This window comes from Dendrobates tinctorius, unplaced genomic scaffold (assembly GCF_039654945.1).
Source record: "Dendrobates tinctorius isolate UK_male_01 unplaced genomic scaffold, ASM3965494v1 ptg000008l, whole genome shotgun sequence".
In the NCBI taxonomy this organism is placed as follows: Eukaryota; Metazoa; Chordata; class Amphibia; order Anura; family Dendrobatidae; genus Dendrobates; species Dendrobates tinctorius.
The window spans coordinates 69,791,819-69,817,984 of NW_027361676.1; the positions used below are offsets into that span (position 1 = coordinate 69,791,819).

At 47.0% G+C, this 26,166-nt stretch overlaps 1 long non-coding RNA gene across 1 annotated transcript; it reads right to left on the reverse strand.

The window, feature by feature from the left end:
• Positions 1 to 776: 776 nt before the first annotated feature.
• On the reverse strand, positions 777 to 23,367 carry LOC141089589 (uncharacterized). The gene is made up of 3 exons (XR_012232333.1): positions 23,301 to 23,367; positions 23,142 to 23,180; positions 777 to 1,077 (listed from the first exon to the last, which is right to left on the reverse strand). It is a non-coding gene; the product is annotated as an uncharacterized lncRNA (long non-coding RNA).
• Between the last annotated feature and the right edge of the window lie 2,799 nt (positions 23,368 to 26,166).

The window sequence follows — 26,166 nt, forward strand, 5'->3', positions numbered from 1 at the left end:
CATACTGATTTCCAAAGAAGATAGTCACCTAGGGGAAGAAGAGAAGAGAGGGTAAGGTGAATATTCAACCCAGAAACCCCGTAAAAAGGAGCTCCTCATTCAAGCCCCCTGGGCTTAACGAATTCAAATTAAAAATCCATCGTGACTCCAGTTGTAATAGTCGTTTCCTGGGTGAGCCCCCTCTAATCGACACTAATATTTTCTCCAAACCCACCACCCTGGCATTGGCGACCTTCCCAGCATGGTGGGTCAAAAAATGGGCTGCCACGGACGTCAAGGCCTTACCCTTTGCATGATCAACTCGCGCCAAATTGATTGTTGAAAAATGTTTCTGTATTCTTCGACGTAACTCCTGGGAAGTCTGCCCAACATACACCTGATGACACGGACAAATCAATGCATAGATCACACAACTAGTTTTACAATTGATGTATGACCTTAACCCATGTCTAGTTCCATCCCCTGGATTAACAAAATAATCTCTAGTGGGAAGCATATAAGGGCAAACATTGCAGTCGCCACACGCAAAAGAGCCCCTAAGTGTTATTCCCCTACCCAACCCGATAGTGGGTCTCATGTAGTGACTCTTAGTAAGGATATCCTTGAAATTTGGAGCCCTTCTTGCTGTTATACAAGGACGCTCCGACACCAAAGCGGCTGTCTGCAAGTCCGTTGTGAGAATACCCCAATGCCTCCCAAGTGTTTCTCTCACCTGTGACCATTGGCTATTATATTGTGTGATGAACCGGGGCCCCGATTCTCGCACCTTAGTACGTGTGGTCAAAAGCGAGTCCTGTGTACATCCACTTGCTCGCTGATATGCTCGCGAAATACTCCCCTTAGGATAGTTTCTCTTCTTGAAACGTTTCGTAAGGCATGAAGCCTCCTCCCGGAACACCTCATCCGAAGTACAATTTCTCCGCGTTCTTAAAAATTGCCCCACAGGTATTCCATTTCTAGTATGGGCTGGATGGAAACTCGTATAGTCCAACAGACTATTTGTGGCCGTGGGTTTCCTGAACAATCTCGTGGTAATGTCCCCATTTACATTTGATACCAAAAGGTCCAAGAAGGTAACTGAAATAGAGGACATTGTATAAGTCAACACGATATTATACGGATTGGAATTCAATGATTCCATAAAACAATCACATTCCTCTACTGTGCCGGTCCATATGAAGAAAATGTCATCGATAAAGTGCGACCAATGTCGCACTTTATCTCTAAACCCCTCCATGTGATATACCCGGGTAGCCTCCCACCAACCAAGAAACAAATTCGCCAATACCGGGGCACATCTAGCCCCCATGGCCACACCAGAGATCTGAAGATAGTATGATCTATCAAAAGTGAAAAAATTATGTTTCATAATGAAGCCCAATAGATCCACAATAAATGAATCATGCATCCTGTCGGACTGTATTGCCTGATCAAGAAAATACAGAACCGCCGTGATACCATCAGAATGATCAATGTTGGAATACAGTGATTCCACATCACAGGTAACTAACAAGGCCCCGGATGTTAGAACCACGTCACGACATTTCTTAATAAAATGGGAGGTATCCTGAATATAGGAAGGTAATCCCTTCACTATGGGCTGCAAAAAATAATCCACATAAATTGATGCCTTCTCACACAAACTCCCTATGCTGGCAACAATAGGTCTACCCGGGGGTCTCACAAGATCTTTATGAACCTTAGGCAACATGTAAAAGGTAGGTATTACAGGGTGCTCCACCCACAAAAATTCCAACTCCTTTTTGTTGATAATCCCTAATTCAAATGCCCTATCCAATAACCTTCTAAATTTGGCTGAAAAGGATCCCGTAGGGTCTGATGGCAATTTTTTATAAAAACGGCCATTACCCAATTGACGAGAGGCTTCCTCCTGGTACAATTCATGTGGCCACAAGACCACATTGCCACCTTTATCAGCCTCCTTAATCACAAAAAGTTTATTGGACCTCAAACTATCCAAGGCTGATCTTTCCCCAGCACGTAAATTATCGATGTACCGTGATCTAGCAGGGATAGCCAAAAAATCTTTTTTAACGAGTTCAAAAAAAACCCTGATGGATGGAACCAGGGAGAAAGGTGGAGCTACCATAATACTCCAGCATGCGCACGTCCCTTGCAGTTTGGGAAGCATCTGGCAAAATTTACTACTGTACGTGGATCTAACAGTGGTACCGTACCCCAGTAGTCAGCACTATTTCTAATCCTAACAATGTGTCGGCCACTTGCATGAGGTACAAGAGCATGGTGTGTTGGTGGCAGGCTGACACTCAAACTTTCTTCCTACTTATCCTCCTACCAACCATGAACAATAGAGTGGGGATCATTATCCTCTTAATCTCCTGACTGTCGCATGCTCATCACCTCTTCTTCCTCATCCTCCTCCATTTGTTTCTCGGCTCTTGCACCTTCACTAACTGTTTGTTTGCTACCATAAGACCCCTCGATCTCTGTAATCCACCCTCCCATGGCACCCACTTGTGCAATGACAGTTTGGAACTTAGAGCTTGTTATCCCTTCCCATCCTTCTCTGCTTCCTCCTCTTCCTTTGGGCCCACCACCTCCTCCTGCAGGCTATTCAATGTGTGATCCAGCATGTAGATGAGCGGAATTGTTATGTTGATGACATCATGGTCAGTGCTAACCATCTTTGTAGCCATTTCTAATTTGCAGAAAGGTGCAGAGGTCCATCATCTGTGCCCACTCTGGAAGTGTGATTTGCACCACGTCCATATTGTGTTGGCCCAAGTCATGCAAAAGGACACTGCACCAGTGCTCATCGCTGGCTTACACAGTTACTGCAACTTGTGCAGACTGGATTTCCAACCTGTCAACACATCGCATATCAACCGGTTAACCGGTACCATGAAAGACCTCTGTACCAATGCAAGTCGATGACCTGCGGGGTGCAAATGGCAGAAATGAGCACACAGCGACCGTGCTTTTAACAGCAGCACATCGAGACCGAGATAGTGGCAGAGAAATTGCTGTACAACCAGGTTGAGGACATGAGCCATGCAAGGCACGTGTGTGAGAGGTTGCCCCAGCATAGGGCCGTCACTAGGTTTGCACCGTTATTTTACACACCCTTCCCTGCCTCCAGGTTTAGTGTAGACAGCCATTAATCAAACTCAGCCTGAATAGCTGTCCACGACTCTTGAGCAGTGTGACTGCGATCTCCAATGCATATTAATTTAAACACTGCCTGATTGTGGTGAGCCCTAGCTACTCAGTACTGAGGTTCGAAGATTCTCTCGGCACTGTTGGAACGCGTGTCTCATTAAGGGAGAGGTTGGGTTAAGGGCGCAAGTGGACTCCCTAGAGGAGGTGAAGGAGGCAGAATCAGTGGAGGAAGTGTTAGATACAGAGGTTTGACATTCAAGCCTTGGGGATCCCAAGACTTGGTGTGCAGTAATACCTTGGTGACTAGTTGTTTAGTTCACCATCCCTTGGTCTGTAGTGGTTTAATTCTCCGTTCCCTGGAGTGTAGTGGTTTAGTTCTCCAACCCTAGGTGTTTGTGTCACACCGCCTGCTGCCGTGCCGTCCGCATCCACTGCTCCTGCTCCCGAGTCCCGGCGCACTCACCTCTCCCGGCGCGCTCCCGAGGTGGGCGCACGTCACCCTGCTCCTTCACTTCCGCTCCTGCGGCCAGCCATCGGTGCTCGTCGGGTGCGCCTGTGCACTGCGAGCCAGTGACGCTGCCACACACCTTCCCTGCTGGTGCTGCAGCCGCTCCACCCCCTGTCTCGGTGAACCTGGCGGACCCTGACCCGGAAGTCCTGCCAGCTGCCCTATATCAGGTAGCCTCGCCTCCTGCCCGGTGCCTGACTATCATTTGTGTTTGCACCTCTGATTCAGGTCCATGCTTCCCTGCGTCCTCCCAGCCTTGCACTCTGTCCTGCGCCCTGTGCTTCTGTACCTCCTTGTAACCTCCCTGTGTTCCTTCCTAGTGCCAGTCCATTCAAGCCTTCTCCTGCTGTACCTGCCGCTGCCCCCTGTGGTCTCCAGTTGTCTTTCTCCTGTCATCTGTTCCCGGGTATCAGCTTCCGCGGCGATAGTCTCCCCTGGGCTTGCCCCAGACGCTCCCTGTATAGGGGGTGGCCCACTTGGCTAGCTCGCCCAGGGGAGGTTCGTCTTCACGGTTCTGCGGGTTCACTTCTGGTTCCCCTCAGCCCTATAGTATAGTCAGGCCATGGACCCCGCTGGTATCCCAACGCCAACCCAAAAGGAGCTCGTATTCCTACAGGAGAATCAAGCGAGGATAATGTCTTTTCTCAAGTCCATGGAGTCCCGCTTGTCGACCCTACAGGCCTCTGATCCTGGTACTGCCTCCTAGCTGGGCAGTCTCCAACAGGAGCTGGCTCAGCAGCGCAACACTCAGGCCCATATACTGAACTACATGGCATCCGTAGATAACCGTCTCCTTGCTCTGCAATCTGCGGCCTCGACCCCGGCCCAGGCTGCGGTCCCTTACCCGCCGCCCCGTTTGGCAAAACCCCCGCGTTATAGTGGTGATCCCAAGTCATGTAGGGTTTTTTTAAATCAATGCAAGGTCCATTTTAAGCTGCTGCCGCAACAGTACCCCACAAATAGAGCCAAGGTGATCTTTATCGTGTCCCATTTGGAAGGAGAGGCTTTGGCTTGGGTAAACCCTCTCTGGGAGCGTGATGACCCCTTGGTCTCCCAACTCTCCATCTTTCTTGACACTTTCCGTAAAGTGTTTGACGAGCCGGGCCACCTAGTCTCTGCCACCGAATCACTTTTTAACCTGCAACAGGGCACGCTCTCCGTAGGCCAGTACGCCATTCGCTTCTGCACCCTGGCCTCCGAGCTAGGATGGAACAATGAGGCCTTGGTAGGAGCTTTTTGGCTGGGTCTCTCGGGACGAATTAAGGACGAACTGGCGGGACGGGACACTCCAACCTCTTTGGAGGATCTATTTTCCCTGGCTACCCGCATCGACTTGCGCTTCCAGGAGCGTTCTTGAGAGGCCGCCAGGGATAGAAGATTTCCTCGCTTCACTCTGGCTACCCGCAGCCCGACTCGTCCACGCCCTGCCCTGGCTTCGGCACCTTCTGCACCTGAGCCCATGCAAGTAGACCGACTCAAGCCGGTGGAGCAACGCCGAAAAGAGAGGCTCACTCAGGGTATTTGCCTCTATTGTGGGAGTGCATCACATTTCTTGCGTTCCTGCCCTGAGCGTCCGGGAAACGCCTCCGCCTAGGACAGGTAAGAGAGGCCTCCCCAGGTACCTATGACTCCTCTCTACCCTTGACTCTTTCTGTTCTCTTGAATCTGGGTTCCAAGCGTTCTTTCGAGTTGGCTTACATAGATTCTGGTGCGGCTGGAAACTTCATTCAGCTTGAGGCAGTCAGGAGGCTTCGCATTCCGGTCAGGTCCCTGGAGACTCCTCGGCAGATTGCGTCGGTCGACGGCCAACCCCTGCGGGTGTCCGTTACTCAGGTCACCGAAGAGTTGGAACTTCAGATTGGAGCCTTACATCGGGAGAGGATAGCCTTCTATGTACTGCCTTCGTTATCACACACCATCCTGTTGGGCCTTCCTTGGTTAAGAACATACGAGCCTACTCTAGACTGGCGGTCCGGTGACATCCTGCGGTGGGGACAGTCCTGTCAGAGTAACTGTTTGCTTTCCGTCCAGCCAAGAAACTCCCCCCGACCAACGTCGGTGTCTCCAGATTTACCTTCGGCCTATTGGGCCTATGCGGATGTCTTCAGCAAGAAAGAAGCAGAGAGTCTGCCTCCGCACCGCCCATATGATTGCCCAATCGATCTTGTTCCTGACTCCACTCCACCCCAAGGCTGGATTTATCCGCTGTCTCCATCCGAAACCCAAGCCATGACCGAATATATTCAAGAAAATTTGGCCAAAGGCTTTATCCGCAAGTCTTCTTCACCCGCAGGTGCGGGTTTCTTTTTTGTCAAGAAGGACGGGTCCCTTTGTCCCTGCATTGACTATCGAGGCCTCAACGATATTACAATTAAAAACAAATATCCGCTTCCTCTCATCCCGGAGTTATTCGACCGTCTCCGAGGGGCGTGAATCTTTACCAAATTGGATCTGCGTGGAGCCTATAGTCTAATCCGCATTCGACCCAGAGATGAGTGGAAGACTGCTTTCAACACCCGCGATGGCCACTATGAATATCTGATGCCCTTCGACTTGTGCAACGCACCCGCCGTGTTCCAGGAATTTGTCAATGACGTGTTCCGAGATCTTCTCTATTCTTGTGTGGTGGTGTACCTGGACGATATTCTGGTGTTTTCCCCAGACCTGTCTACCCACAGAAAAGACGTCCGTCAAGTGTTGTTGCGCCTGAGAGAACATCGTCTCTATGCCAAACTCGAGAAATGCGCCTTTAAACAGTCTTCTCTGCCATTTTTGGGTTACATCATTTCTGACACTGGTCTACGTGTGGACCCGGGAAAGGTGTCCGCCGTACTCAACTGACCGCGCCCCCAGGGAGTAAAAGCTATCCAACGATTCCTAGGTTTGCTAATTACTACCGGCAGTTTATACCACACTTTTCCACCCTGACCAGTCCTATCTCCGCTCTGATCCGTAAGGGGGACAATCCTCACCTCTGGTCACCTGAGGCCGAAAAAGCCTTCCGCTCCTTGAGGCAAGCCTTTTGTCATGATCGACGTGTGACTGGACACACCGTCTCCAGCAGGGCAAAGTTAAATAATAAGACGTGCAGCCAGATACACAGCCTCCAGCAGGCGAATTTCAGAAACACACGTAAAACCAGATACACCGCCTCCAGCAGGGCGAATTTAAATAATAAGGGGAAACACCAGGGAAACAATAACAACGGTGGGCCCTGTGATAGGGAGCGGGGACATGGAGACCTCCTGCACTCCCCTGAGTCAGTGTCTCTACACTCCTACCGATCCCTAGGCCCGTTCCACACCGGGCGCCGCTCAGGATACCTTTAAACCCTAGCTCCCCTGCACCTACCCCTTTCTAGTGTAATGGCCGGTGCAGAAACTAATCCCACTACTGCACTGAAACACACACAAGGGAAAGTGACAAAACAGGGAACACCACTTAGCTCTGCTTTGTTGCTCTTGCTCCTAGCAACAGAGTCCACCACCAGAATGCAGCTTTTCCTCCAGATTCGCTGCAACCTCACCAGGCCTTGTCATAGTTGCAAGGAACTCTCTCACTAGCTCCTTCCTCCACCAAGGATGGTTGGAAATGAATACTATCACCAACAATCAGTGAGAGCACATGACACACCTTTATAATAAGCCAGAGGAATCACACCTGCTTACTTATCATGTGCAATGACACTTACCACCACCGGGGGGCAAACTAAACAAACTACAAAAGTGCAATTACCCTAATGGCCACCGGGGGCAAAACTAGGAAAAAGACACCACTGTGTAATAACCCTTAATGGCCACCAGGGGCAAAACCAACCCTGAGCAAACAGCTCAGAAAAAAAAGGTTACTTGTGTTTGTATCTGACATGATCCAGCATGGATCATGACACCTTTGCTGCGGCTCCCGTACTCCATTGCCCAGAGACCAATAAACCCTTCATTCTGGAGGTAGACGCCTCTGCCACCGGAGCCGGTGTGGTACTTTCTCAGAGGTCTTTCTCTTTACGACTGGTCACCTGCGGAAGACGTTCTCCACCTCAGAGAGGAACTATGCCATTGGTGACAGAGGCTATTAAGTTGGCTTTGGAGGAGTGGCGGTACCTCCTGGAGGGAGAGGTACATCCCATCAGGATCTATACAGACCACAAGAACCTGCATACATCCGGACAGCACAAAGAACTTAATCCTCGACAAGCCAGGTGGTCACTGTTCTTTGCCCAGTTTGATTTCGAACTCCATTTCCATCCCGGCAATAAGAACCTCAAAGCTGATGCTCTATCCAGATCCTTTTTGGTCACCGACTGTGAGGAGGAGCCTTCACGCAACGTGGATCCTAACAAGGTCATTGTGGTTGCTCCTGTAAACCTGACTTCCTTGCCCCCGGGTAAGACGTTTGTTCGAGAGAACAGTAGGAAGCGAGTCTTACATTGGGGCCATGCCTCGAAACTAGCAGGTCTTGTCGGTCTCAAGAAAACCCTCTCCTTCTTCTCTTGTTACTAATGGTGGCTCTCTCTTGCTCAAGATGTCCAAAGTTTTGTCGCCTCTTGTCCATCTTGTGTCAAAAATAAAGTTCCCTGACACCTACCCGCTGGCCTTCTTCAACCGCTTCCAGTTCCTTCGGCCCCCTGGCAACACATTGCTATGGAATTTATTACCGATTTGCCTCGGTCTTCGGGTCACACAGTCATCCTTGTGGTCGTGGATCGATTTTCCAAGATGGCCCATTTCATCTCCCAGCCTGACCTACCCTCTGCTCCCGAATTGGCAAGAATTTTCATTACCCATATTTTCCGGATTCACGGCTTTCCCAGCATATCGTTTTGGATAGAGGAGTCCAGTTTACTTCACGGTTTTGGCAGGCTCTGTGCAAACTGATGGATGTGACTTTGGATTTCTCCTCTGCCTACCACCCCCAAACTAACGGTCAGGCTGAACGCATGAACCGAATTCTGGTAACCTATCTCCGTCACTTCTCCAACGTTCACCAAAACGACTGGTCCCACTTGCTCCCGTGGGCCGAATTTGCCTACAACAACCACACCAGCGAGTCCTCATCTAAGTCACCTTTTTTCATGTCTACAGTTGTGGCCAAAAGTATTGACACCTCTGCAATTCTGTCAGATAATACTCAATTTCTTCCTGAAAATGATTGCAAACACAAATTCTTTGGTATTATTATCTTCATTTAATTTGTCTTAAATGAAAAAACACAAAAAGAATTGTCCTAAAGCCAAATTGGATATAATTCCACACTAAACATAAAAAAAGAGGGTGGACAAAAGTATTGGCACTGTTCGAAAAATCATGTGATGTTTCTCTAATTTGTGTAATTAACAGCACCTGTAACTTACCTGTGGCACCTAACAGGTGTTGGCAATAACTAAATCACACTTGCAGCCAGTTGACATGGATTAAAGTTGACTCAACCTCTGTCCTGTGTCCTTGTGTGTACCACATTGAGCATGGAGAAAAGAAAGAAGACCAAAGAACTGTCTGAGGACTTGAGAAACCAAATTGTGAGGAAGCATGAGCAATCTCAAGGCTACAAGTCCATCTCCAAAGACCTGAATGTTCCTGTGTCTACCGTGCGCAGTGTCATCAAGAAGTTTAAAGCCCATGGCACTGTGGCTAACCTCCCTAGATGTGGATGGAAAAGAAAAATTGACAAGAGATTTCAACGCAAGATTGTGCGGATGTTGGATAAAGAACCTCGACTAACATCCAAACAAGTTCAAGCTGCCCTGCAGTCCGAGGGTACAACAGCGTCAACCCATACTATCCGTCGGCATCTGAATGAAAAGGGACTGTATGGTAGGAGACCCAGGAAGACCCCACTTCTTACGCCAAGACATAAAAAAGCCAGGCTGGAGTTTGCCAAAACTTACCTGAAAAAGCCTAAAACATTTTGGAAGAATGTTCTCTGGTCAGACGAGACAAAAGTAGAGCTTTTTGGGCAAAGGCATCAACATAGAGTTTACAGGAGAAAAAAAGAGGCATTCAAAGAAAAGAACACGGTCCCTACAGTCAAACATGGCAGAGGTTCCCTGATGTTTTGGAGTTGCTTTGCTGCCTCTGGCACTGAACTGCTTGACCGTGTGCATGGCATTATGAAGTCTGAAGACTACCAACAAATTTTGCGGCATAATGTAGGGCCCAGTGTGAGAAAGCTGGGTCTCCCTCAGAGGTCATGGGTCTTCCAGCAGGACAATGACCCAAAACACACTTCAAAAAGCACTAGAAAATGGTTTGAGAGAAAGCACTGGAGACTTCTAAGGTGGCCAGCAATGAGTCCAGACCTGAATCCCATAGAACACCTGTGGAGAGATCTAAAAATGGCAGTTTGGAGAATGCACTCTTCAAATATCAGGGACCTGGAGCAGTTTGCCAAAGAAGAATGGTCTAAAATTCCAGCAGAGCATTGTAAGAAACTCATTGATGGTTACCGTAAGCGGTTGGTCGCAGTTATTTTGGCTAAAGGTTGTGCAACCAAGTATTAGGCTGAGGGTGCCAATACTTTTGTCTGGCCCATTTTTGGAGTTTTGTGTGAAATGATCAATGTTTTGCTTTTTGCTTCATTCTCTTTTGTGTTTTTTCATTTAAGACAAATTAAACGAAGATAATAATACCAAAGAATTTGTGTTTGCAATCATTTTCAGGAAGAAACTGAGTATTATCTGACTGAATTGCAGGGGTGTCAATACTTTTGGCCACAATTGTATGTCTGCAGTTGTGCCATACTCCTTCCATTTTTGGTTGATGGATTGAACCGTGCTTCGTGAGATGTGAAGTGCATAGGCTATTTTTTTTAATATCCTAATCCTGCTTTACTTTCCTATGCAACTTTATCCCTGGCATGTCTGGTGTGTTCCTTGGTTTTCATGATGCTGTTTGATCCCTAATGTTTAGAAACAAACCTGAGTCTTTCACAGAACAGCTGTAGTTATACTGAGACTAAATTACACACAGGTGGACTGAGATTACTAATTATGTGACTTCTGGAGGTAATTGGTCATTCAGAATTGTATCAGACTACAGGGGGCTGAATACAAATGCCCATCACAATTTTCAGATGTGAATTTTTAAAACGTTTGGAAAACCAGGTATCATTTCCTTTACACATCACAAATACTTGCTACTTTGTGTTGTTATATCACATAATATTTCAGTAAAATACATTTAAGTTTGTAGGTGTGACGTGAAAAAAACTTGTAAACGTTTACAGGGTATGAATAATTTTTCAAGGCACTATTCGCACGTAAGGATATAACAGAACTGTTATTCCTTTGTTTTGGAAATGTAATGAAAGAGAACAGGCCATGCGGTGATTTATAGTAATAGCGTTAAAGGAGGGGCTGCAACCCAATCTATAAGCCAACTTTATTCACTAAAGCCCCCCGTCACACTAAGCGACGCACCAGCGATCCTGACAACGATATGACCTGGTCAGGATTGCTATATGATTGCTGGTGAGCTATCAAACAGGCAGATTTCACCAGCTATCAGGACCAGCGACGACGCAGGTAATAAGCGCACGCGTCGCTTAATTACTCACTGTGTACCCTGGATACCAGCGTGCTCGCGCTGGGAGCTGATATCCAAGGTAAACAGTGGGTAACTAAGCGCGCACGGCGCTTAATTACCTGCTGTTTACCTTGGATACAAGCTCCCAGCATCTGCTTACAGCGCTGGGAGCTCGCTGATCGATGGTCTCCCACTGCCACACACAGTGATGCGTGCTGGCCAGCGAGAGACCAACGATCAAAAAATGGCCCAGGACATTAGAGCACGATCAGCGATACCCGGGGGGGGGGGCTGGTCGCTGATACGTGTCACACACAGCGATATCGCTGGCGAGATTGCTGTTGCGTCACAAAACTTGTGACTCAGCAGCGATCTCGTTAGTGTGATGGGGGCGTTACTGTAACTCTCTAAGTCACTCTTTGAAATGTTATAGATAAACCTGTGTCGATAATGTTATGTTGCGCCACATGTTAAGAAATAGTAACTTGTTAAAATGTATTAAAATGTCTGTTCAGTTTTACTCCCAAAGGTTAGTGTCACGATCGACGTGTGACTGGACACACCGCCTCCAGCAGGGCGAATTTATGACACACGCGACCCTGAATACACCGCCTCCAGCAGGGCGAATTTAAATAATAAGACGTGCAGTCGGATACACCGCCTCCAGCAGGGCGAATTTAAGTAATAAGGGGAAACACCAGGGAAACAATAACAATGGTGGGCCCTGCGATAGGGAGCGGGGACATGGAGACCTCCTACACTCCCCTGAGTCAGTGTCTCTACGCTCCTACCGATCCCTAGGCCGGTTCCGCACCGGGCGCCGCTCAGGATACCTTTAAACCCTAGCTCGCCCTGCACCTACCCCTTTCTAGTGTAATGGCTGGTGCAGAAACTAATCCCACCACTGCAGTGAAACACACAAGGGAAAGTGACAAAACAGGGAACACCACTTAGCTCTGCTCTGTTGCTCTTGCTCCTAGCAACAGAGTCCACCACCAGAATGCAGCTTTTCCTCCAGATTCGCTGCAACCTCACCAGGCCTTGTCAGAGCTGCAAGGAAGTCTCTCACTAGCTCCTTCCTCCACCAAGGATGGCCGGAAATGAACACTACCAACAACAATCAGTGAGAGCACAAGACACACCTTTAAAGTATAGTAAGCCAGAGGAATCACACCTGCTTAATTATCATGTGCAATGACACTTACCATCACAGGGGGCAAACTAAACTGAAACTACAAAAGTGCAATGACCCTAATGGCCACCGGGGGCAAAACTAGGAAAAGACACCACTGTGTAATAACCCTTAATGGCCACGGGGGCAAAACCAACCCTGAGCAAACAGCTCACAGAAAAAAAAGGCTACTTGTGTTTCTATCTGGCATGATCCAGTATGGACCATGACAGCACCCTCCCCTCAACGAGGGGCCTCCGGACCCCCAAGACCGCTCCCCATCAGGGGACCACCCACAGCGGGGATGCCCAGATCCAGAGTCCACCCCCGCAACCACCCGCACCTCAGGCCGACGACAAACAAGCCCACTGGCGCTAGCAATGCATGCTCCGGAGGCACCGCACATCTCCGAATCGCCGACCTGAGGAACGAGTTGTGTATGTTTGGTATGAGCTGGTAACACTCCACAACACACTTCCACTGGATGTTTTTTGGTGGCCACCCATACACGCTCGCTCACACACAGCTCCGGACCCGAACGTCCATCGCCACTCGTTCGTTCGTCACCAATTGGAGAACTCTTTCTGGAATTGACAACAGAGGCATCCCCCTGTGTCACCACACTCACACCCCCGCACTTCACCAAGGGGTACACCACCCTCCAACCCCCTCCACCTCGAGGTCCGCGCCTCCCAGGGCCGGCCAATGGCGAGGGCCGAGACCCGCCCCTACTCTCCTGCAGCACATCCGCCTCTCCCACCGGAGAGGAAGGGGTCCGTTGCAGAGAGACGGCAGAGACAGCAGTTCCTAGGCAGCAGCCCCCACACGACTGCCCCCAGCTGACCACTTCCCCCGCCCGCTAATCCATTACCGGGTTGTGTCCTTTCAGCCAAGGGAAGCCCAAAACAATAGGTACTGGCATTCCCTCCAAGACGTAGCACGACAAGGACTCCTCATGATGTCCTATCCGTAGATGGATATTCTCTACGACTTGGGTCAAGCTCCCCTGGCTCAGTGGAACAGAGTTTATGGCCTGGACGCTTATAGGCTGGGCTAGCGTCCTACACCTCAGACCACGAGTCCGGACAAAGCGAGCACCCACCAGACCGATTCCCGCTCCGTCGTCCACAAGCACCGGCATCACCTCCGGCACCCCGCCAGCCAAGACCTCTCCTGACATGGTACCTTGGGAGGGCAAAATGAAGGAAATGTGTACTCCCTGGTCGCCTCTCTCCATGCGACCAGGGGAATGCGGCTTCTCAGATGGCACAGATAATTTGGAGCGCAGTGGGCAAGCTTTCAGGCCATGACCTGTCTGCCCACAGTACAAACATGCCGACACCACTCCCCGAACCGTAGGCAGCTCTGATCATAAACTAGCTCCTCCTACTTGAATAGGTTCATCTGGAGACTTGGCATGAACTGGGCAGGCTCTCATAAAATGGCCAGACTTCCCACAGGAAAAGCATACCCCCACCACGACGAGCCGCAGACACCTCCTTTTTTGTATCAACAACACCGGGCTGTCTGGGTTCCTCCGTCCGCACTGGTGGATCCTCCTCCCTAGCGAGGACATCAGGGGGCACTTTTTGTATATGTCTTTCCCTGAGGCGTCTATCCACCCGGATGGCAAGGGACATGGTGGCCTCCAGCGACCTGGGGGCAGCGTACTGCACCAGAGTATCCTGCAACTTTGGAGACAGGCCCTGCACAAATTGACTCCTAAGGGCAGGGTCATTCCAGTGAGTGTCAGTGGCCCACCTCCTAAACTCTGAGCAGTACTCCTCAGCAACCCGGGCTCCCTGTTTACACCTACGGAGTTTGGATTCCGCCAGGGCGAAGCCATCAGGATCCCCATACACTAGCGCCAAAGCCGCAAAAAACTCGTCCACAGACTCTAATGATGGAGAATAGTCCAGTAGGGAGAAGGCCCAGGATTGGGGATCCCCTTTAAGAAGGGACATAATGATTCCCACCCGTTGCTCTTCACTCCCTGATGAACGAGGGCGCATCCAGCACGGCGAATTTAAATAATAAGGGGAAACACCAGGGAAACAATAACAATGATGGGCCCTGCGATAGGGAGCGGGGACATGGAGGCCTCCTGCACTCCCCTGAGTCAGTGTCTCTACGCTTCTACCGATCCCTAGGCCGGTTCCGCACCAGGCGCCGCTCAGGATACCTTTAAACCCTAGCTCGCCCTGCACCTACCCCTTTCTAGTGTAATGGCAGGTGCAGAAACTAATCCCACCACTGCACTGAAACACACACAAGGGAAAGTAACAAAACAGGGAACACCACTTAGCTCTGCTCTGTTTCTCTTGCTCCTAGCAACAGAGTCCACCACCAGAATGCAGCTTTTCCTCCAGATTCGCTGCAACCTCACCAGGCCTTGTCAGAGCTGCAAGGAACTCTCTCACTAGCTCCTTCCTCCACCAAGGATGGCCTGAAATGAACACTACCAACAACAATCAGTGAGAGCACAAGACACACCTTTATAGTAAGCCAGAGGAATCACACCTGCTTAATTATCATGTGCAATGACAGTTACCACCACCGGGGGCAAACTAAACTGAAACTACAAAAGTGCAATGACCCTAATGGCCACCGGGGGCAAAACTAGCAAAAAGACACCACTGTGTAACAACCCTTAATGGCCACCGGGGACAAAACCAACCCTGAGCAAACAGCTCACAGGAAAAAAAGGCTACCTGTGTTTCTATCTGACATGATCCAGCATGGACCAGGACAGTTAGTCTTCAGATCGAGAAGAGAGATGTAGGTGCACACTGGGCAGTACAATTGCAACCACATATGGCACTAGGTGTTATTATCATGCATTGGTCCTATTAATTAGAATAGGAGTCATTCATGAGTCATCCATGATTTTTGCAGTGCCTTGTGGGTTTGGTTATGAAGTTGACCATTAGAATGAAGTTGTTCATACACCTTAGATGACTGTCATCTCCCCCATAAACCGGAGTGCTTGTTTGTCAGAGTGCTCCTGTGTTCTCTATGAGAAAGCTGACATGTTGGCCGGAGGTTTATCACCAGGGGAACAATGCGATTAGCAGTCTGAAATTGGACATGTGTGATTAACATCTCCCTTGACCATCAGTCGGCTGGTGCCCCCATACACATTAGAACCTGTCAATATCATCAGGTTTACATTACATTAGTTTAATGTGTATGTGGGCCTTTCCATTACAGGGACTTTTTATAGGTACCGTATGTGCACATGAGGTAGATACACAGTACATTTTTGTTCCACTCTTCATTATAATTGCAGCATCGTGGGTGAGATTTTAGAAAACCTTACAAGGCTTTGGAGGAGATGTATAGTCCAACAGAAAGGAAAAAATTTCAGCACCTCTCTAAACATGTTAACCCAATCACTTTTGATGGTGCTCAGCAATGAATATATAAAAAGTCCAGTAGTATTGTAAAAGAAAAGAAATTGAGTGGTAGTGAATGGCAAAATCCTATGTACTGACAACGTTCCACGCCGACAGGTGCTTTTTCCTGGTCCCCAGGTCTCTCAGTGTAAAGAAAAATCTGAAGCAAATCTAAAGCATTTCAATACAAAATCTGCATACTTTGGTGCAAATGTTACCAGTATGGAGGCAGCAGATCAGTCCCGTTCATGCTTAGGCTACTTTCACACATCAGGTTTTCGGCGTCAGGCGCGATCCGGCGTCGTGCCGGAACGCCGGATCCGGCAAATGTTTCGTAAAACCTGATGTGCCGGATCCGGTTTTCTGCCGGATCCGTCTTGTTCTTGACAGACAAAACCGGATCCGTCTCATCCGGTTCATCCGTTTTTCTATCCGTTTTTTCGACGGATTACGCCGGATCCGGTTTTTAAAATTGACCCTTGTGGCCCCTCAAGGCAGAGTACACTGGCAGGATGACAGAGTGTGAAAGATTTGTGCCTACTTGTGTACCTTCTGGACCAACAGTATATACCTTTGCCAACCAAAGTTGGCTATCTTGTCATGGTCTACTATTTTTAGCTTTAGGCCACAGGTGTGTACCTGGTTGTGTTTTATGCAAAGTATTTCACCTTTTAACAAAAGTTGTGTACATTGTTAGGAAATCACCAACAATAAACACAACTTTTTAGGTGAAATACTTTGCTTCAAACACAACCAGGAACACAACTGTGGCAAAAAGCTAAAATTTACCCACAGTTATATACCTGGTTTTGAATACCTTTTTACCTTTGAAATACCCTGTATTTAACCTTTTTTTTAAACATAGTTCGCCGCAGAAAGAAAAGACAGACAACCATTGTGAAACGATAATTTAACTTTTATTTAAAATTTTTTTTTTTTTTGTAAAATGTTTTTAAAGTGCAAAAAACTTTTTTAATAAAGGTTTTAAACCCAATGGGAATTTTTATTAAAAAACACACATTACAAATCTGTGTATTGTGGGGTGGAAATACTGCTGGAGGGGCTGCGGGACACTTCGACACTGGGTGTGTGGAGAGAGGACTGGGATCGTGGTGGGGAAGGAACAGTTAGAGGTGAAGGTGTGGAAAAAACTACAGAATGGGTGGACATGTGGGAAGCAGAAGAGGTGGTGGGTGGTGGAGTGGAGGGTTGGGCAGGGACTGTAGGAGCAGATGATGTTGATGGAAAGTTGTATGGGGAAGGAGTTTGGTACGGGGAAGGAGTTTGGTACGGGGAAGGAGTTTGGTACGGGGAAGGAGTTTGGTACGGTGCAGGTTGCTGTAAGCGGGGAGATCACTGGTACTGGGGAGGTTGCTGGTATGTAGTAGGAGGGGGAGGATGAAAAGTGGCTGGAGGGGGTGCAGGTGGAGGAACTACAGTGGTGGGAGGTGGAGGTTGGGAGGTAACCTGCTGTAGAGCACCGTGGCACGAATGCATTACATGCATCTGCTGGGCAGGAGAGAGCGTTTCCATGCGCTCCACAACAGACCTGAAAAAGGTGTGGTTTGGCGAAGATCTTGCTTCTGAATGCATGGTTTGCAGAAGTGTCTTCACCTCCAGAATGCTGGAGTTGATCTGCTGAAAGCCTGCGGAGATTTGCTCTGACAAGACTTTGAGACAGTTCTGGAAAGATGCATTCAGATGCAATAACTCTTGCGCATAACTCTTTTCCTGACCCCTCTGCCGCTGCCGCCCAGTACCCGCAGGTGTACTAGAGGCGGCAGGGGCAGAAGGGTGGGGTAAAGGGAAAGCGATCTCCTCACCAGCAGCTTCATGTAATGTAGGCGGCCACGATGCTCCTGTGCTGGTGGATGGGACAGATGGGTCGAATGTGTGGGAAGGCAGGGAAGGTGCAGATGTACCGGGGCGGTCGAAGTGTCCCTCGGTGCCGGTCTCCTCAGGGATCGCCTCAGAAGGGTCCAATCGTGCAGGCTCCCGAGTGCTGCTCACCGTGCTGTGGAATAAAGAGAAAAAAAAACAATTAAAATACTGACATGGTATGAAAAAAAAAAGTTACATCTTTTTCACATGTGGTGTGTAATATTTACCTTCTGGTGAGCATTGTTTCCCGGAGGAACGACAGGGCTTCTGCGTACTTGTACTTGCTCCTGCGTCCTCCAGATCCACTCGGGGCCCGCATCTCTTTATTGAACTCCTTCTTGAAACGATCCCTCACAGACCGCCACCGATTCACAATTCTGTGACCTGAAACGAGAAAGGAGTGGTTAGTATACAACATCAGTGTTTCACAAACTCCAGTCCTCATGGTCCCCAGGGGTCATGTTTTCAGGATTTCAATAGTAAATAGAAATCCTGAACACATGATCCGTGGGGACCACGAGGACTGGAGTTCGGGAAACACTGGTTTACATCAAGCAACCGTTACTGTATATACTTACGCTCTTTAATCTGGTCCCGAGCTTCGAGGTCCTCCCAGCGGCCCACAAGGAGAGAACAGATTTCCTCCCAGAGTCGTCGGGTAATGATCAGGTCAGCGTGGCGGCGGTCAGCCATATTCCAGAGCGGCTCCCTTTCTCTGACGAGATCGATGAGGCGGTCCACATCAATCCCTCCATCCTCACCGTCAGAGTCGGGAGCACGCTGTGAAGGCTGTTAAAGAAAAAGACAAAAATAACATAATTAGCCTCCACAAAAGAAATGAAATAAAAAGTGCCAAAAAACAAAGCAAAAATATTTATACTTACACGCTGGTGACCGCCGCGTTGCTGTCGCCGACGACCCTGGGAGGCACTGCGAGGACCTCTTGGCCGAGCACCAGATTGGGAAGACTAGAGAAGAAAACAAAAAATGTTATGAGTTTGGATGTAGGCATTTGTTTGCTGTGTGTGGTCTGCAGAACATTGTTTTCTATGTGTTGTGTGTAGTGTGATGTTGTGTTTCTGCGTTTGATGCAAAAAACTTACGAATTGTGAGCCCACTCCAAGCGTCTGTCCACCCCTTCCTTCTTCTTCTGGGAGCTCCTCTTCATCTTGTGATTCCTGTTTTGAAATAAAAGGCAATGAATAGACATATATTACAGAGATGATGGATTTTGGAAATAAAAACTTACCGTCAAACGCTGACGATGCGAGGGAGGGCTCCCAGAAGAAGATGTGCTGTCCTGTTGATGGCCAGACTCCATGGCTGTGGGTATTGCTGCTGCCAGTGATGCCATTTCTGCTGCTGCTGCTGCTGCATCTCTTTGGCGGCTGTTGAATAAAGAGAAACAAAGGGCCAATGAATATCTTGATATTCCATGGCCCTAGTTTGGAGGAATGGGGGATTTGATAATTACCGTCTCTCATCTGCTTCTGGACTCCCCTCCCGTTCAGCATGCTGCTCCATTTGGGGTGTTGCTGATGGTGCTGCTGCTGCATCTCTTTGGCGGCTGTTGAATAAAGAGAAACAAAGGGCCAATGAATATCTTGATATTCCATGGCCCTAGTTTGGAGGAATGGGGGATTTGATAATTACCGGCTCTCATCTGCTGCTGGCCTCCCCTCCCGTTCAGCATGCTGCTCCATTTGGGGTGTTGGTGATGGTGCTGCTGCATCTCTTTGGCGGCTGTTGAATAAAGAGAAACAAAGGGCCAATGAATATCTTGATATTCCATGGCCCTAGTTTGGAGGAATGGGGGATTTGATAATTACCGTCTCTCATCTGCTGCTGGCCTCCCCTCCCATTCAGCATGCTGCTCCATTTGGGGTGTTGGTGATGGTGCTGCTGCATCTCTTTGGCGGCTGTTGAATAAAGAGAAACAAAGGGCCAATGAATATCTTGATATTCCATGGCCCTAGTTTGGAGGAATGGGGGATTTGATAATTACCGTCTCTCATCTGCTGCTGGCCTCCCCTCCCATTCAGCATGCTGCTCCATTTGGGGTGTTGCTGATGGTGCTGCTGCATCTCTTTGGCGGCTGTTGAATAAAGAGAAACAAAGGGCCAATGAATATCTTGATATTCCATGGCCCTAGTTTGGAGGAATGGGGGATTTGATAATTACCGTCTCTCATCTGCTGCTGGCCTCCCCTCCTCAGCATGTTCCATTTGCTGCTCCATTTGGGGTGGTGGTGGTGCTGATGGTGCTGCAGTGGTCTCCTGCCTTCTCCTGCTGCGCTTGGTTGCTTTCTTGGGTGGCATGTTGGGTGTGGCTGTGGGTCCCACTGTCTTGCTTTTATATATGTCTTGTGGGCAGAGCTACTGAGCATGCTCAGACCAAAAAAACCAGATCCGGCCACCGGATCCGGCTTTCGCCGGATCCGGCGCATTGCGGCGCTCATAGGCTTTCATTGTGTGAAAAAGCCGGACGCGCCGGATCCGGCGGGTACGGCTTTTTCGCCGGAGACAAAAAACGTTACAGTAGACATTTTTTCCAGACGCCGGATCGCGACACATTGCGACACATTGCCGGATCCGGCGAAAACCGGATGAAACGCATGGCCATCCGGCGCGATCGGCGCAAATGCAAGTCAATGGGGGGGAAACCGGATCCGGCATTGCATTTCGCCGGATCCGGTTTCTGTCAAAAGCGCCGGATCACGCCTGACGGCGAAAACCTGATGTGTGAAAGAGGCCTTAGTTTACTCATACCCACAGGCCAGAAATAAACGTAAAGTTTTCAATGCAGTTCAAGATTCAGTTTTTGATTATGTTTTTGTACTGGAGCCAGAGGTGGATTCCGCATTAGAAGTATAAGTCCTTTATTTTTCCATTCCTTTTAAAAACTATTTTGAGTTTGGCTCAAAAAGCTGTCACAAAAACTGAATGTATGGTTCCAGACTAAAGATGTTTGCCAATTTCCAGGAAAAAGTCAACAGACTAAAAGTTACATTACCTAATACACTTTATTTGACCTTTCTATAGCAATGGTAAAATTTGCATTAACCCCCGTAACGACCAATGACAGACATAGCACGTCATGAGCGGGTGTCAGTCCCCGCATTTTGACGTGCTATGTCCGTTGTGACAATTCCGTGCCAACACCTGACACTGACAGCTAAGCGGCACGACAAAAGGTGCAGGGACCCATGCCATCAGTCCCTGCACTCGGTGAGTTGTGATCAGTCAGTCAATCTCACTGACCGATCACAGCATGATGGCGCAGGAGGTGCTGAAATATCAGCACCTCCTGCCTAATCACAGCAAGAGCTCAGCACTGCTACTGACTGAGCTCCTGCACTAACAGCCAGAGATGGTGCCAGTTCCACCCCTGGCTGTTTAACCCCCTAAATGCTACAATGAGCAATGAAGGGCGATCACCAAATTTAGGAAGCAGACAGAGGGAGAGAGCCCCCTCTGCCTTTAAATTGTCGCTCCCGTGACGTCATCATGGGTGCCCGATCATTGGCATGGTGGCCTGTGGTCGTCATGATGACCCCTGGGTCACCAATCTACAGAAAGCTTCTTAGACCATTCTCAGAGCATGGTCTAAGAAGCTTTCTGTACATGTATAATGCATTGTAATGCATTATAATGCGTACATTTATTGAGAGGTGTAATTTGTAAAATGGTGTAACTTATGGGGGGTTCTGTTATTTTTGCACCTCTGGGGCTCTCCCAGTGGCTCATGGCACCCGCAAACCATAATAGTAAAATCTGCACTATAATATGGCGTTCCTTCCCTTCTGAGTTTCGTACTGTGCCTGAAAAGTAGTTCCTAATTACATGAACGGTATTGGCACAATCAGTAGAAATTGCACAACAAATTGAGAGGTCAATCTTTTCCAATTAGCCCTTAAAAAAGTACAAATTTGGGGATAACACAACATTTTAACTTTAAATGTGGTGTCAACATGCTCACTGCACCCCTAAATGAATTCATTGGGGGGTGTAGTTTGTAAAATGAAGTCACTTATGGGGAGATTCTGCTGTTCTGGCACCTCAGGGACTCTGCCAATGTGACATGGCTCCCTCAAACCACTCCAGCAAAATCTGAATTCCATTATGGCGCCTCTTCCCTTCTGAGCTTTGCACATTTTCTCCTGTTACTGTTGTGAAAAAGTACACATCTAGAAACATTCCTTGAGGGATCTAGTTTCGAAAATGGAGTCACTTGTGTGGGGTTTCCACTATTTATGCACATCAGTGGCCCTCCGAACGCAATCATTTTTCCAAGCCCCGCCATGCGCCCAAATTGTATTTTTCCGTAACATATGGAGTATCGGCATACTCGGGAGAAATTGCACAACAAATTTTGAGGTTCCTTTTAAAATTTAGGACCAAGTTAAAATTTTTGTGTGAAAAAAGCAAAATTTTCATTTTTTCATTTATTAATGTGAAGCATTTCAAGGGTTAATACACTTCTTGAATATGGTTTTGAAGACTTTGAGGGATGCAGTTTTTAGAATTGTGTCCCTTTTGGATATTTTCAGTCAGATAGGTCCCCCAAAGTCATTTAAAATGTGATCCCTAAAAAAAGTTTGAAAATTTTGTTGGAAAAATTTGAAATTAGTGACCAACTTTTAACCCTGGTAATTTAAAAAATATGCTTCAAAATTTGTGCTGATGTAAAGTAGACATGTGGGAAATGTTATTTATTAACTTTGTTGTGTGACATAACTCTGTTTAAGGGCATAAGAATAAAAATGTTGAAAATTGTGAAATTTTCTAAAATTTTGCCAAATTTATATTTTCACAAATAAACACAAGTCTTATTGAACAAATTTTTCCCACTGTAATGAGATAATGAGGTACAATATGTCACGAATAAACATTCTCAGAATCACTGGGATCCGTTGAAGTGTTCCAGAGCTATAACCTCATAAAGTACAGGAAAGATAGATATCTTTGCATCGTGTTAGCCAGTAGATTTCTGTGCTGTTTTTTATATAAATATGTGATTCTTCAGATGTTGTATTAGTCTAGCCTGATGAAGAGACCTGAGTAGTCTCGAAAGCTTGCAATGTGTTACCATCTTTTCAGTTAGCCATTAAAAGGTGTCTGAGGACTCTCAATTCTAAATATTCTTCTACCTCGTAAAGTGACAGTGGTCGGATTTAAAAAATGAGGCCTTGTCATTAACCTACAAAGTGACTCGGTCCTTAAGGGGCTAATGTAGCAGGATGTGTATGTTGCAGATACCCATCAATTACTGGTCTTTTCTTGGGTTTGCCCAAATTAAAAAAAACTAAACAAACAGGAGACACATTTAAAATGTACATACTGTAAATCCAGTGGAGAGTGCTTCATCAGAAGTGTTGTAAATCATCACTCTGATAACCAAGAGCTGCCACAATGCTGTATTGTGGGAATATAGGGTACTTCTCACATTTCTATGAAAAAATATCTACCAAGGTTAAATTAAGTTCTTACTAATAATTATTCATAGTTGACACTTCGGGTACATACCTCTATGTTTCTGTTCAAGCTCTCACATGAGATACAAGCCTAAGGGATAATGAAATTCCATAAGTTCTTGACAGATATGGTACTGTATATACTGGAACATCATATACTATTAGATGTATGTATTGCAGAACTTTCTGTGCTGATTCCCCATTTTTGTACCTACACACTATTCCTCTTTCAATTTTTATCCAAATTGGAACTTAGCTGCGAGGCTTCGGAGGACCAGTTGACAGATTATCTTCATTCTGCTGGGCCCAAAAAAATGTAAAAACTAGATCAATCAAATGTAAGAAAACAATAGAGACTCGAACTTAAGGACAACTTACACATCACAGTACAGGGGGAGACTCCTGCGGCGTTCCCTCAGCTGTTACCGGTGGACTCTACACCGAATCCGGCACATTCTTCTAACTCAGGTATTAACAACTAGTCCCCGGTTTATATCAGGCACTTTATTTCTATTATACTCTGTGCAGCTCCCTGGCACACTTTACTCATTAACCCTTTAGCACACTCAGGACGCTAATAGTCACATGGGCAATGTGCAATACTGTTTCCATTGCAGATACTCAGCAGTAGCAAACAATGGCTTTTGTCTACTGAGGCATGTTGAACCCTGCAGTGATTATTTTGCATGTCAATACCTCTTTATATTTACATCTGATTTACATCTACTTTTTCCACAGCCACACGGGCAACGTGCAATATTGCCTTTTTTGCAAAACCTAGTAGTAACAAGCAATGTGTTCATTGTCATCTACTATGGTGCACTGACTCTGGCAGGAATTATTATTATTACTTTTGCATGTAAGAACCATTTTTGTATTTATATTTAAATCTACAGGGTTATTATTGTGTGTGTAATAATATTTTTTTACATCATTGTATACTGTTTTGCCGCAGCCTATCTCCCTTTTTTTGGAGGCCTTTTGCCCTGTCTTTTTAACTTCTCCTTTTAAAGGGAATCTGTCACCCCTTTTTTGAGATATCATATAATGATATCATTCAGTTGTGTGTCACATAAGGATTCTCTTAGTACTTTTGCTTCCCCCTGACCCCGCACCTTTCATGCATAAATACCTTTTTTATATCGGTTCAGATGTATGTAAACTGCCGCTGTCCGGTCCGATGGGCGGGGCTTATTTACCTGCCCCCCCCCCCTCCCTGTCTTGCTGTACGCATTTCTTCTTGTGTAGAACAAGACAGGGAGGGGGGAGCAGGTGAATAAGCCCTGCCCATCGGACCGGACAGTGGCAGTTTACATACATCTGAACCGATATAAAAAAGGTATTTATGCATGAAAGGTGTGGGGTCAGGGGGAAGCAAAAGTACTAAGAGAATCCTTATGTGACCCACAATTGAATGATATCATTATATGATATCTCAAAAAAGGGGTGACAGATTCCCTTTAATAATGTTTAATAAAGAATTATTTTTAACAATCAATATTTTCTTATTTTCACTTTTTTCCACATAATATACCTTCTTGTGGAATATGTTGAGCTCAGTATTGAAGTGAATTTGCCTTTCTAAAAAAGGACTATGAGATTTATTACATCACAGTACAGTAAGCAGAGGTGTTTGCTGTGTACAGTAGATCTGACACATGTAAACGTCAAAGGGCTTATACATAATGCTGAATGTGCCAGTTACCTGGGATGACCTGTGCAAGCTAAGGTATTAGGTACTTAGTGGAGAGTGTATGACATATAAGAGAATGGGAAAGATGTGCTAGATTAGTAATTGGGTTTAGCAAGCAAAACAGTGTGTAATAGATTTGGAAGAAATTCCAATGTACAGCTGAAGCTCTTATATAAGGAGTTACAGTCATTAGCGGAATAGTGGCCATGGGGTGGTAGCAGAGATGAGAGGTAGGCTGTAGGAGGCAGGTGATTTTTGAGCAGCTATGTTGGGAACTTTACGTTATAAGATTGAATGGAGATGTAGTGTAAGTGGCTGCATTGACTGAAAAAGTAACACAAAGTTGGTAAACCATTTTTGGCCATATCGAGTAACTTACTCAACTACACTATTCTATATTGAGGAATTCAGTAACACGTAAACCTTGCTGTATTATCATTTTTTGTTTTTAACATGGGAGTCTACAGAGCAGCATTTTCAAAACTCAATCTTCACGGCCCCCAACAGATCATGTTTTCAAGGTTAGTATTGAACAGGTAACAAAATTATTATGAAGGCACTGGAAATTGCTATAGGGTCCCTTATCTGTGCAATACTAAGGAGATCCTGAAAACATGACCTGCTGAGGGGCCATGCAGACTGGAGCCTGGAAAGCGCTGCCATAGGGGTAAGCCTGTGTACTCAGAAACTCCAAGTATGCACAATTATTATAACAAGAATTACATTAAAGTGGGTTTTTAACCTTGGCATCTTATTGTCTAGTATATAACACAAACTAATTGTGAGCTTGACTATTGCAAGCAAGCAACTTCCAATGCGAGATGCCTGAATGAGTCAATGTACATAACAAAAAGCACTCCCATCAAAATTTGTATCCTCCTAATATATTGCAGTCATTGTATTATATAGCACTGTGCACTTACAATTGCTCATTTTACCTTTGTACACAGTTAACTATGTTCTTTTCTATTAGTTCTATGATATCAAATGATTAAAAACATACTAGCTCTATTCTAAGCTGTTAGGGACGGCGGAACGCACTAAATAACATAAAGTGCGTTTGCCGCCCGGGGTCCACCGTGCAGAAGGTGTTAACACTGCTGCTAGATAATAGCGGACACTGAATATGGCGGTATATCGCACACGGGTTGAACGTCACCCAGTGTGCACTGGGCGTACTCTGTTTATCTTCACAGACACTAAAGCATTAACTTAAATACTGAGCCTGTTGGACTGACAAGTCTCAGAGAAGTGCACGCACGGTATATGGTCACAGGAGCTGGGCCCAAGGCAGAGGGTCAGAGTCCGTCTAGACCTACCGTGCGTGCGGCATCGCAACTGCGGACGCCAAGAGGAGCTGGAGACTGCAGCGCTGCAACAGACA